Below are 11,140 nucleotides of genomic sequence, written 5' to 3' on the forward strand. Positions count from 1 at the left end.
AATTGAGAGGTAAAGCCTCAGGAGACATATATGTAATAGCTAAAAATAACAGTGATAAAGTAACAGTAATGACAACCCTATTTTCATGTTGCAGCTGCAGTGAGTTTCTGCATAACTTCAACCAAGAGGCTTTTAAGACATTTTGGCCAAAGCCTTTTGAACCCTGAGCTACACTGACTGCACAACTTGAAGGCAGGAAGGCTGTCGAGTGACATTCTGAACACAAATAACAGTCAAAGAAAGTCGTCTTATGAGAACTCCATCACTGCTGCTCCCTCCTTGATTTTGTACCACTTCTGAAAGACCAACTAGCTCTACCTCTGGACATTTAGAACTGTGATTGTTTCCTCCTGATTTCTGCTATTGGATCTAATAAGTTACATTACCTCCCCCTCAAAAACTTACGTCATCAGGTTTGCTGTGACTCAATAGCCAGAGGGATATTGCTAGGAACACGAGAAGGGTTCATGGCTGCAGGAAAACCTCCCTCCCTTTTCTTGGCTTTGCAATGATGTCAATATTTATTGTCACTGTCACAGACACAGAAAGATTACACAGACACAGCCAGGATATTGCACTTGCAGTTTGTATAGGGTTACATGCAGCACTTTCCATCTGGCTTTGAATTTAAGAGATTTCGCATCAGAACTGGTGTCAATAAGATGAATTTTTCATTCTGCCTGAACACTGTTGGGAGAAGAAGGGAACTAGTGGCTGACGTATCTGGGTTCCTGTTTCTTGCTCCACAGATCCCAGCTGGGTTTGAGCCTCATAGGAGTAATGCTAATTCTGTAGTCCCACAACTCCCTTAAGTCAACAAAAGCAAATGCTGATGCTAAAAGAGGCAGTGCCAACTTCACACTGACCCAATCAGTGTTTTCACTCTCTTTGCTTCCCCAGTGATTGCAAATAGTCATATATACATATGGGAGGGGAAAAAAAAGAGGTTAGTTTTAACCCAGAGTGCTGTCCTTTTCCCACTCACTGTGTGGCTGCATGAACATCTGGCAGATGGCAGAGAGAGATGCAAATGGCAATAAGCTGGCAGAGTACTGGAAGGTAAGCCAGGACTGCTTATTACAGTTTAAATGGATTTGCTAATTCTGGAACTTGCAAGAAAATTACAGCACTTGTACAATGTCCCCTCATGGCTAAGCAGGAGTGAAGGGAGGGTGTGCAAAAGCACAAAGCAGACATCCCTGATCCATTATCTCTGGATTAGATGAAACAAATTTTCTGTCTCAGAAAAGGCCATCAGACCTGTTTAAACTATGCTAAACGTACCTAAAGAATGCCTTACTTACAAAGTGCTTCACACTGTCTATGATGATGTCCAAAATCAAGTACTGGTAGCTTCTAATAAAACATAGTCTAGTCAAGATGCTCTTTTAAATCAAAACCATTGTCTCATCCTTTTTTTTTAAATGAAAATAACTTGCCTCATAAAAAGTTTTTATGTTTCATAAAATTATATTGAGAATAATGTTTCTTAATAATGACTCTCATAAAGGCATTACTTAAAACAATTAAATCAATTAGTTCAATAAAATTCTTCAACTGAACTGCAATATTTTGACATTGTGACTGATTGAGTTTACTGCCTTTGCAATTAATGAAAGATTGGTTCCTTTTGCAATTACACTCTGATTAGTCCACAGCAAGAACATTTCCCATTACTCATCCCCCACTGCTACCAAAGGGCCTTTACTCTGGGCTTTTAGTTCTGTTTTAATCCTAAATGAACAGAATTTATCAAAGTCCTTGCTCACTAGAACTCTTGGAGAAAATTTGATTTTGTATTTTACCTGTGCTAAAACTTCACCAAAATAAGAAAATCCAAGAAGTAACTAGACACCAAGGCACAGGTACCTAATATTTTAGGTTTAGTTAAAAATATAGTAGTTTTGGCTGTTCAATAACAAGTAAGAGTTAATGCTTCAAACCTGTGATAAAAAAATAACTCTTTATTACAAAACAGCATAAAGAATCTTTTCATAGCCCAAGTAATCAAGCTTCTGTCAAAGTGAGATAATTGTCAATCACACTTTCAATTCAAACACAGCTGCTAAAAATCAGAGAAGAGAAGCCAGACACTTCACTCCACTTAGAGCACTAACTCAGAAGTGAGAACAGAGGCTTGGCAGCAGCTGAGACCTTGCAAATCTGCACAGTTCTAGAAGCACTCACAAAACAAATCTCTAAATTGGGGAGTTTTGTCTTTCTGAAGTTGAAAACAAATGTATTTACCATGCTGGTTAAAATGGTACTTAATGAGAAAAATCTGTTAGTATATTAACTTTTTTTTTTTTTTTTTTTTTTTTTTTTTTAAATCCCCAAAGTACTAAAGGTGGCTCTTGACTTCCAGTACACAATTAATATTTCTTTTAGTCCAATCCTATCAGTAAAGCATTTTCCTGGCTCAACAGATTGAATGAACATGGCAGGGAAGATGGTGAGCCCAGCACAATGAGCACACACCATTCCTGCAAAGCCTCTTCATTCTTTACTCTGTTGTTGCCTGTTGAAAATAATCAGAACTTAAATATACAGGCATTGCTAAAACAGAGCTATATTATATATTGATTTTGTCACCATTGGTTTCCATTTATTTTTTTCCCTCAAATGTTAAAACTTGTTTAACATGGTATAAGTTTTGTTGCTTACTCTGCTTGACTCTCTTTAGCAGAGTTTGAAGTAAAAGCTGGAAAAAACAATTCTCACAGGAAATTAATGTTCTGCTTATATGTGCTGCATATTCATACACCACTATTGTGCATTATACTATTTTGCAAGTGTGCACAAATATCAACTAGTAATTTCATAAATCTGAAAACCACAATTCCCCGATGATGACCATGACCCTAGAAAAAGCCTAGAGAAAACAACCTCTTTACGAGACATACCTTGCAATAGATGTTTGTTTAACTGGAAATCCACAAGAGCAGCTGCCCAGAGCAATGGTACATATTTGCTTCTGAATCCTTTCTCAAAGACACTATTTAAACATGCTGATGAACTGAGCTGGATTTTTCCCCACCTCCATTCCAGCAAAATAAGGAGACTCAGAAGATAAAATTTGTTTTGTTATTGTAAGTAGTGCTATGTGGTAAGTGAGAAATTTACTTTCTATAGTCCTATGTAATTATGAAGGTGGTAAATGTCCATTTCCTGTACAGATGCAATGTCTGTGTGTACTGCTCAATGATTTTTCTATTTGAAAATGAATATACTTCTATTTCTAGAAGTGTTTGTGTATAGAGCTCCTTCTTGTCCATATTTGGCTTGATGTTAAAGATCTGCTGCTCTAGCTTCACCATATTGGCAAGAGGAAACAAGTATTTCTTGTATTGAGACTGTAACTGCAAGCTATAGAATGTGTTTCAGTATGGTTCTGATTTATGTTAAGCTCTAAACAACTGAGATTTTTTTAACATAGGTTTTATGATGTGTGCAGCTGGACTAGCTATCACCAAGTTTCATGCAGCATCCTGAATAGGAACAGTGATAACAGAGATTTTTTCAAATGTCCCAGTTCTGTGCTAAGTTTGATGCTTTCACTTAGAGGGGAAAATTTGTGCCTCTTAAGACAGTCACATATTACACTTTCTTGGACCCTGTTTTAGCCTTTTCTCTGCCATTTTCTGGATAAGAATCCCTTCACCCAATGAACAATTTTAATTGGCAGAAGAAATTTCTAAAGTGCTCCTTCTCTCCTAGAACTGTTTCTGCAACCATTCTATCTCCAAAACCAAAGTAATTTGGAATGACCATAGCTGAGGTGGTGTCACTCATCTTCTCCTCCACCACTGGCCAGTGGTGTGAATTGTCAGAAAGGACTTGACTCAATGTTCCTCCTACTCCTGTGGGCAGTATTTTTGCATGTGACAAACTTCACTCTTGAATGGAGAAAGATCTTACCTGAGGGTATACTGAGTGACACAAAAAAAAACTTTCTCAGAGTAGGAATGATATTTTCCATAGTAAAATAGAAACAATATGGTACAAGATGAGTCATGCTTTTAAGGTGTGTGAAGTCCTGGGACACCTGATTCAAACAAAACTAAAAATGTCCATCAGCCATTTAGTCTTCTACTTGCTCTGTGTTTTCACTTGCTTTGGAGTTTGTGGGCAATAAATCATAAAGTCGAAACATGGGCTGAATCTCGAGATATTTATTCAGACTAAAGTCTTATTACTGGCAAAGGTCTGCCTGAGTAGCCTTGTCATCCCCTAATTTTTTACTGTAAAAAGGAAATATACTAAAAAATCATATTTCTGCAGCATCCAGCAATTTTGCTTCTCTCAGTTTCAATAAGCAAAACATTACCCACTAATCTGCTTTAAAAGAGGAAGGGTAAAACCATGCTTTCTAACAAGACTTGTGATGAGCTTGAGGAACACAGGTTTATTCCTTAGATATTAACCTGGTTTCATAGTAGAATTTTCAGGTTCTGGCTAACTTATCCCATCTTTTCTCATCTCCTGCAATGATTTCAACAATAGTTTCTGAAAAAAATTACTTTTAAATTTTCAGATGCAATTTCTTGATAAATTAAAGAAAAAAAAACATAAAACCCCTGTATTTGGAATCACAGGTACTTTGTAAATGAAGATAATTTTTAGATTTCTAGGAAAACAAGATGTTATACCTTTTTTGCAATGTTTTGAAATTTTCTATTTACTTTGAAGAAAACTCTGCCTTTAAGCAAAATGGTGGTTTAATTGTGAATAGAGAAACTGTCCATGGTGGCTATGAAATTCAAACTCAGTCAGGACCAGATGACAATCTTGACTATTATTACTATTATTTTCAGGATCCATCAGAGGTAGTAATGTGAGAGATGTTTTAAGACCTAATTTTCAGTTTGGATGACAAGGAAATTGTGACAATAACTTTCTATACATTTCACAATGATTTTATGAAAATCAGTTAGTATTTGTAGAATTTTTTGATTGGATAAAATGCTTAATGAACATTAATCTTTTAATTGGATAGCTGAACTTAATGCAATATTCTTAAACATTCTTTATATGTTACTTAATTACATAACTTATATTTTTATTTCTTCCTTCAAACTCTGAACTTTTTAGCAAGATGTAATATAGCATCTGCTGTTTTACACAAGGTTGTGATTTCCTTGATAGAAAAGTGAAATTAAAAATATTGACAAGATGATGAATTTTTCCCTTCTCTCTACTTTACACATGAGGACAATAATGATAAAAATCATCATGTGGTTTTTTGTATTCTGGTTCTAATAGTTCACAGTAGCAGATGAATATCATGTCAAATTATGCACCAAGGGTGCCTGTTCCACAGTGTCCAAGGCCTGGAATCTGTGTTTCTAACTTTACCTGAAATTTTCTGTCATAAGAATAAAGAAGGTAACATCAAATAATTTTAGCCACCAATGACTGTCACTAAGAAGTTCTGGACTACTAAGGAAAAGCAATGAATATGTATTGATAACCTTAAAACAATTTATTGTGACTCAGAAAAGTGATACATACAACAAATGCTATCGTGCTGGTACAAATTTTTAACCACGGACCAAGATTTTTAAAAATCTCTTCCATGTGTTCTATTCTATACTTTTATCATCTCAAGGCTGTACGTTCAATGTACTCTAAAGGTAATGGCCATAAGGGAGCCAGAGGTGTCAGCTGTTCCAACATGTACACACTGACCACCTAAGGGATGGTAGGAGGTGGCTCTAGCACATTGCTCTGGTGAACCATGCTGTTTGCCCTTGGGTTTCCTGCAGAGAGCTGAGATGCTGTTTTCTAGAACTGTTTATATGAAAAACTCATTTGTGTCCTATCACGAGATGGACAGAGGTACCAGGCTTTACCCTGCTGATGTTACATGAGTATTCACCTCTGGGGTGTGAAAATTTTGCAATAAAGAATCTTAAATGTAGAACTTACTTCATTCATTCAAATCCTGCTTTCCTTCAGTTCTTTTATGCACAAGAGAAGGAAAGGGAAAGAAACAATATGTTGACTTATTGTCTTAGAAGGATTTCTTTGTACATTAAATACAACTGAAGATAATTGGTATGGAAAATATGAATACAGCATCCCAATAAAGGAAAAAAATATTACTAGTCCTAGTGATAATTCTTTTGAAATATGGGTAGGCTGGTACCTTACTCCTGTTCTACTCATAGGCACATACCACAAGAAAAGTAAAATTCACTATGTTCTGCTACTTGTTTGTTTATGTTATTGAATAGTATTTTCTAAAATTTTTAGTGTTGCTGCTTTTGACCCTAATACTGCAATATCAGATATTGCCTTTGGAATGAAGGCCTTACAGCACAAGATTGAAAGGACATTTCTCATCTTCTAGTGCTGTAGTATTTAGTTTTGTAGAGCTTGAGGTCCATCCTATGCAGGAAATGAGCAACAAGTTGTGCAGTAACATCCAAATACCATAGCATGTAAAACTTGGAGCCACTCCCCAAAACACCATCAACATTACTTCAACGATATCTATGACTCCATTTAATATGAAGGGCTCTAATTCAAACTGTCAAAAGACCAAGCTTCTATGGTTTATGCCAGGGCAACATCTAAAACCTATCACACCTCTTTCTGATTATTGGAGTGAATTCTCCAAAAATAACCTTCCCTTCTGGTTACCAGCTAACGATGTACATTTATGATCTGAGTTTCTCTATCCAATCATGTTTTTCCTGACTTTTGAGGAAGATGTGTTTGTTCAGCCACACTGTTTATCCACTCACAAATGATCATCCACTCTTCTGGCTGAAATGAAGCACACAAGAAAGCGTTTCACCTAAAAGTACAGCTTTTACAAGGCCAACATGAAAGCATACATGCACATCCCAGGATAATAATCAGACCTTATGGACAAGTTGGATAAACTTATTTTGTTCTTTTATGGTAAATTTTGACTTTTCCACCCCGGTCCTTAAAACCTACAGTTTGAGTGAACATTGAAATCTAGTTAAATATGTATTTAAAAACATTTTTGTGGCAGTTTTGCTTAAAAAATATTATCTGTTTTAAGAGATTTTGTCAAATTTAAACATTTCCCACAAAAGTTTGTTAAAAATGCCAATGAAAGGAAAGCATTTAATCAGGGAAACCTAAACGTGTATACAAGAATTGTCCTAATATACACAGGGCAGCTCATGGAGAAAAATATTCTCAGAAACATGCTCAGTCTTTTTCAAAGCAAATGATTAGGACAGTAAATAGGTGCCAAGAAGATAAAAGTATTCAATTACTTCCAACTAAGCACTCATTTCATAAATGTTAGGCTGGAAAGTCACTCAAATAATTGCTCAAAAAGAATGCACTGGAGTCTTCATGTTATACTTCTGATGCCATTTAGTTAAATTGAATCATTAAGTACAAGAACTAAGGGCCTGGTTCTCCTTTATACAGAAGTGTTTTTATGTGACTCTGGCAGTACAGATGGGCTGTAAAAAAAGTGCAGTAATTAATGCCCGACTGAATGACTACCTGTACCGACTGGAACAGTGAAATGAAAACTAACCCCCAAATTTTCCTAAATATTTTTCTAAATGAGAAATACCAGAATAACTGTAATCAAAATACTAACCACTAAAAAGTAGAAGCAAATGCATTGATTTTTTAATTTGATTTTTGTGACTGAAGACATCAGAAAGGTATTGATGCTGTGCTAAAAATATACTGGAAGAGTAAAAAGGACTTCTGTGGATTTGGTTTAGGAATAACTTTCTTTTTTTTTTTGGCCAAGTCATAACAGGAAAACAAGTGTTTTTCATAGAAATGCTGACATAACTTTACTAATAGGACCTTTAACAGAGGTTGTTACAATGTGTATTTACTCAGGTACAGGATTAAATAAGAGATGTGAACTCACCATAGCAACCCCCGCATCACATTGTAGATATGCTGCTTCTAAGATACGGCAAATGTTTCTGAAGAAATACACAGAATATGAGGTAAACATCTATCAATTCCAAATTGTGTTTCAAAAACACTTTACCATACAGCATAACAAAAATGCAGCATAAATTGATGCTCTGTAAATTAATGCATTACAGTATCATATTATATTATATTAATTATTATTGTTGTTTATTTATTATAAAATACTGGATAGTATTTTCATTGTCTTATGAATTTTGGCTCAAAAATATAAATTTAGATAATTCCCCAATTCACGATAGCAAAAATAGTGACAAACACACTATTGAGGTCCTCACAAATACTGCTGTGAATCCTTTCATTCAATAGGAATCCAGAAAACTCCCCTGTCTGTTTTGAACCACCTCCTGCTGACGTTCTGAGATCTTGCAGTAATACTAATGGTCACCATAAGATATTCAGCAGAATTTTGTGAAAACAGTTAAAGTTGGAAGTAAGTCCTTTTAAACACTTTACTGTTTCTGCTTTAGTATCCCTCTGCATCTTAAATTCTTTCAGCTAATGCATATCCCTTCAATTTATCTTTATTCAGGTTGGCTTTCTTGTTTTGCTTAAAAAACCTGTCGTTGTATATACAAATTTACTGCTTCTTCTTTTTTTTATTTTTTTTTTCATTTTTTTTGTTCAGGTTGGCTTAAAAAACCTGTCATTGTATATACAAATTTACTGCTTCTTCTTTTTTTTTTCTTTTATTTCCTTAATGTTTTCACTTTCATGTTCAAACCACTTAGGGAGTACCTGAGGTGAGATCCTGACAATAGCCAGTAGGGTTGCTATACCTCTGGAAATTAAATACAGCTTTTGCTGCTGTATCTTTTTTATACTTTACCCAACAATTAACTGCAGAACTGACTCCTGCAAGCAGAACTAAGTGATCATATTGCTTTGGGATTTTTCTTGATATTAAGCAACCCTATTGTTTCTCCCCAGATTTCAGTTGTAGAGGGGCAGCACCAATTTTCTCACATTGCCTGAGATGACTGATAAAGAAGACAAGTATTCTGGACTGCCACATAAAGTCGACTCCATTCATTCTTCCATCACTGTTCAAGGTTTTGTCTCTGTGGTACAGAAATGCAGAAACCCTAAATAAATTTTGAATATTTTTGGTAGCAGAAGCAGAAGTTTAATTTAAACCTCAAAGCATTTTATTAATTCTGAAAACCTCATTGTTAATCTGCATACCTACATTTTATCAGAAGGAAATGTTTTTTTATTCTTACAAATGGACAAGTTTGTTCATTGAGGATGTTAAAAAATCTGTTTAAAAATCTACTGATAAAATGCATCTCCCCATATGCAACTTTATATTTATTTCAACACCATTTCCCCTTTGGTTTCCCATGTTTTTTCACAGAGGGCTATTTATACTTGGGGTAAGGGATGATGTACAGTGCCTGAATGGTTTGTCCCTGGTGTTTCTGTGCACTGAGGACAGGTAACCCTGGTTGTGATGGGGTTGAAGGGCTCACCTTACCCATGAGCTGGGGTCCAAGTGCTGCTTGGTGGTGCTCCTGCCCTGGCTCTGTGTTCCCTGGGATGCTGCCTTGATCCTGGTGGGAGCTGAGGCTGAGTGCCCCAGGGCCTGGGAGAGATGTTTGACTTGTAGTCCCACCAGGACTCCTCGCAGACAAGCTATGCAAGGAGCTATATTTCATCTCTGGTTTTTATTCCCTTGTCATGGCTACCCATTGGTGCAAAACATGCAGCTGCTCAGGTGAGAAGGAGGGTTCAGTCAGCATCAAAATGTCTGCCTGAGAAGTTGTGTGACAATTTCCACCTTTGCTATCATTCAAAACTTCCTTTAAGCAGTTCTCAGTGCTCAGTTTTGACTGTGCCTTTGCTCAGCTTAGGGATAATGTTAATTGTGACTACGTGCTGGCAGAGGTTGTCAAAGGGTATTTGAGCTCTTCCTTGGCTTCCTTATATCTCCTGTAGTCCTCCTAGGTTTTCTTTGGCTTTTTTGTAGTTGTATTTTTGTTTGGTTTTTTGCCTGGATGATTGATTCAAGATACACCCACCCCAAGTTTATGAGCTCCTGAAACAAGGAGTTGCTGGCTGTGGTCCTCAGATAACTGAAATTATAATAATAATAATAATATGTCCAAAATATGTTTCTTATAAAATAATAACATTCTAGATTACTTCTCATGTCCCAGGTTTACACACTGCAGTTTAACTGATGGATATAGCCTAGTCACCATGGCATTGAGTTTCTTACATTAGCTTGAGACCTTTATGATTAACTATCACAGGGATATAACCACACTTGCACTTGCTGTTGTAACTCCAGATCACTAAACCCTTCACAAACTGTATCAAAATGAGTCAAATGTCTGCCTACATGGTTCTCCAAATAACCACGATCAATGGGTACCATTTTCTGAAAGTAGTGACAGTCATGGGTGTGATGTGGCCAGTATCATGTTCAGCTGCCTTTGAGACCCTGCATTCAACAGAGTTTCTATTTATAACTATTTCTATTTATTGAGAATGCCTGTTGGCACCAGGACAGGCCAGAGCTTGCTCTTCGGTCTCTGGATCCACTAGGGAGAGCACTGTCTCCCACACCCTGCCTTTTCCCTGTCCAAAACAACAGCCATGTGCGGAGCTGTGGAAATAGTCATGACTTCCTGCTATACATGTTGTACATATTGGGTGAACCCAATTCATTAAAAAAAAAAAAAAACCAACAAAAACCAAACCTCATGACTTCCTGCTATACATGTTGTACACATTGGGTGAACCCAATTAATTAAAAAAAATAAATATATCTCATCCCCTGCCCTCATTATCCTTTCCTCCCAATAATGTATTTCATCTTGACTTTTCCCCCACCTGCCTTACTTCTGATCAAAGCAATCTATTCCACATATTGCAACCTGGTGTTAAAATTATTGTTTCATAGTGCTTAATATTTTATTTTTCTTAAAACTGAACTTCTTAATTTTTTTAATAGGAAAAAAAATCATCAGCCTTGTAAAAATGAAATGTCAGCATTATATGGCTCAGAGAAGTACCGTGAATCTTTTGCTATTGCCATCTCAGATTTTTGGGCTTACTACTTGCTATATCTGTGTTTTTGCATAGTGTTTTCAATTGAAATATTTCAAAAAGAAAGTTTATTTCTCTTTTGCAGCGAACATTTCTGTTTGATGTCATGTAATTCCTCATCATCGGTGCTTGAAATAAG

General features: G+C 36.1%; 1 long non-coding RNA gene across 5 annotated transcripts; it reads left to right on the forward strand.

Moving 5' to 3' along the window:
* The first annotated feature begins 839 nt into the window (after positions 1-839).
* LOC120510716 lies at positions 840-10,653 on the forward strand. 5 transcript variants are annotated; one of them, XR_005629566.1, is made up of 5 exons: positions 840-1,059; positions 3,049-3,106; positions 7,849-7,961; positions 8,257-8,380; positions 8,878-10,653. It is a non-coding gene; the product is annotated as an uncharacterized LOC120510716 (long non-coding RNA). The 5 variants fall into 5 exon arrangements; XR_005629564.1 differs by having other exon boundaries at positions 843-1,059; positions 3,049-3,089; XR_005629563.1 differs by lacking the exon at positions 3,049-3,106 and having other exon boundaries at positions 850-1,059.
* The last annotated feature ends 487 nt before the right edge of the window (positions 10,654-11,140 follow it).

The sequence above is a fragment of the Passer montanus genome, unplaced genomic scaffold (genome assembly GCF_014805655.1).
Source record: "Passer montanus isolate IOZ18808 unplaced genomic scaffold, ASM1480565v1 scaffold6, whole genome shotgun sequence".
Taxonomy (NCBI): Eukaryota; Metazoa; Chordata; class Aves; order Passeriformes; family Passeridae; genus Passer; species Passer montanus.